This window comes from Mustela lutreola, chromosome 13 (genome assembly GCF_030435805.1).
Source record: "Mustela lutreola isolate mMusLut2 chromosome 13, mMusLut2.pri, whole genome shotgun sequence".
Classification (NCBI taxonomy): domain Eukaryota; kingdom Metazoa; phylum Chordata; class Mammalia; order Carnivora; family Mustelidae; genus Mustela; species Mustela lutreola.
Genome location: NC_081302.1, coordinates 81281644 through 81284721, shown reverse-complemented (window position 1 = coordinate 81284721; position 3078 = coordinate 81281644).

Genomic DNA, 3078 nt, shown 5'->3' with positions numbered 1-3078 from the left:
AGACCTATATAGGATGAATGGGAGCTCCCATTATGTTATGTGTTATAGTCTCTTTTAACTCTCCTGTACAATTTTTGGAGTGTCAGGTTGTTCATTTTAATAATTTGTTCTCCCACTATAGTTAGCAAATATGAGCCCTTGAGTTTTGATAAGAACATTTGAAAGTTGTGAACTTTGTTCACATCACTTGCTATCACCAGCTGTTCTTTTTGAGCTTTCAGAAACTCTGAAGAGAATTTCTGCTTATGAACACATAATCTGGATAGAGGGTGATTTTTAGTTTGTATTTTCCTCTTGCCAGGTTATGTTTAGTCCTTTTCCTCTTCTCTCCCCTACCCCAGTTCTTGATGCTGTTTTGGTGACAAGAAAAGTAACTGTAACCCCCATCCCTGCCTAAATCCATGAATATGGTGATAAAGCAACAGAGAGGTGGCAAAGATCACTTAAAAGAACTTTTCTGAGTATGTTTTATTTTTCTTTATTTAGTAGTTGGGAAAGAACAAATGTATTTAGAAATATGAACTATACGTGAGTCATTCAAGAGGAAAATGATCCACATTCATAGGACTTCTCTGTGGCCATTTTAAAATACGCTGTCAATAAAACTTAGAAAAGGAGAATATGTGATACTGTTTATGATTTCCTTGGGATCTGAAATCTTTTGTATGTGACTTATTTTTAAAGAGAACAGGAGACTATTTGAATTGGGTTGGTTAAAAATAAATTGATAGTTCTTTTTGTATTCTATGGCAATATATTGAATATGTGAAAAGAAAGAAAGTGTTTAACCTTGAAGAGTTAATTCTTATTTTTCTTTAGGAAATACTGGTTCCAGTAGACTTTATTTTGTGTTCTTTATAAGTAAGAAACCCTTCAGTGGGTCTCAATTTTGGAACTCTTGGAAGCACTGCAACTCCTGCCACGACATCTGCTCCTTCAGGTGGTTTTGGAACCGGGCTCTTTGGAACGAAACCTACCACTGGGTTCACTCTGGGAGGAACAAATACAGGTAAGGAGGATTGTCACATTTCAGGGAGTAGCTATGGGATATTCTTTTTAAGGTTCTGGTTTATATCTCTGCCCTTTATAGGGATTGTCATTGGTGTCAGACCTAAAAAATGGTAAATATGAAGATGGAAATATATATAGGGATGTGGACTTAAGGGCCAGTGGTAGGCCTCACATCGGTTATGATCTATTCTAGTGTAAATGAAAACACCCATTTAGGGGTTCTTGGATGGCTCAGTTGGTTAAGGGTCTAACTCTTGATTTCCACTCGGGTCATGATCTCATGCTTGCAGAATGAGACCTTCTTTGGGCTTTAAGCTCCTTGGGGACTCTGCTTGAGATTCTGTCTCTGTTTCCCTATCCTCCTGATGCATACTGCACCCCCCTCCCCCAAGCTCTTTCTCAAAAATAAATAAATCTTCAAAAAAGAAGAGAAACAAATTTGAAGAAATGTGATTTTTTTAAAGAAAGATTTTATTTATTCATCAGAGAGAGCGAGAATAAGCAGGGGGAGCAGGAGGCAGAGGGAGAGGCAGGCTCGTCACTGAGCAAGGAGCCCATTGCAGAACTTGATCCCAGGACCCTGGGATCATGATCTGAGCTGAAGGCAGCCGCTTAACCAATTGAGCCACGCAGGCATCCCAAGATTTCTTTTCAAAATAACTTCTTTTTTGGTATACTTGACACAAAGAAGATCTACCTCTTTAAATATAAAGAATTAATTTAATTTTTACATGAGAGTATATAATGCAGTGTTTCACCTTAGTGAATATAAATCAAGTTTACCAATTTGGACGTTTTTTAATTTGCATATATGGGGCAGTCAGCATCCTTTCTTGCTATAACATTATAATTTACCTTCCTAAGAGACGTTTTAAGTTTTTATATTATTAAAAGAGTTGTTTCGATGGGAAAAGGGCAAGAGGTCAAAGTTTCTGGTAGACATTTCGATAATAAAAATCTGTTTTTTAATACTTAAAGATATTTGGTTATTAAAAATATGTGTCAGTAATGCTGCCATTTCAAAAGCTTATTTCTTTATTTACTCTTTATTCTGTACCCGCAGGGCCTCTTGGTCTCTGTTACCACTTTATGCATTGACATTCCAGCTTTGATTGCCACTTTTCACAGCCACACATAGAAAATGTAAGAACTGCAGGAATGCGGGAGCTTCCAGTGAGCTCCTTGAAACAACTTTGTGTGCCAGTGTTTGCTTAGAGTAGCTTTTTTTCTCCTTGCCTAATGTTGTTATAAGCAGTCGTTGTTTGCATTTATAAATCTTATTCCCTATATAATTATATATAGCCGTTAATATGAAAACCAGTGCTCTAGGAAGAACGTTTCTATTAGCGGTCATGGTAGAAGATACTGGTTGTTGTAGTATCATATCCCGAGGATGACTCTAAGTCTTGCCCTTGTAATAACCCCCCCAAAATGTCATCTGCCATTGATGATTAAATTTTATTTCTCTTTTTGTCCCCAGGAATAGCAGCAACTATAACTACAGGATTAACTCTGGGTAAGAATTTTTGAGAAAAGATCCCAGATCTGTGGTTTTCTTCTCTTCTCTTTCTTATTATCTCACAGAGCTGGGGTATAGAAGGAAGCATGTAAGGAACCTAATAGATCACAGACACTGACTCATTATACAGCCTTTCAGTACTGGAGTTTTTAAAAAAGTCAATGACTGTTTAATTCAGTAAAAACCTTTAAATAAAGAAATGGTTTTTTCTCTGGAGGTTTAGTTTACATTGTATTTTTATAGTCACTTGAACCCTTTTAGTGGAAAAAAAAAAAAAGGCAACAAACTCTAGACCAGAAGTCTTAGAATTAAGCCCTGGTTGTAATTCCAAATCATTGTGAGGTCTTAGGTAGTCATGTAGTATCTGGCAGCTTTTGGTTATCTGTAAAACAAGGGTAGGACTGAAAGGTTTTTGTATTTCTTTCCAGCTCAAAAATGCCATGGTTCTCTGTAGCGATACGCCGAAGGGAATGTGAGTAAGTAGGATGACAGTTGTTAATGTCAAAGGAGGGAGAAGGGGTGTTGGGTTATGGAAATTGGGGAGAGTA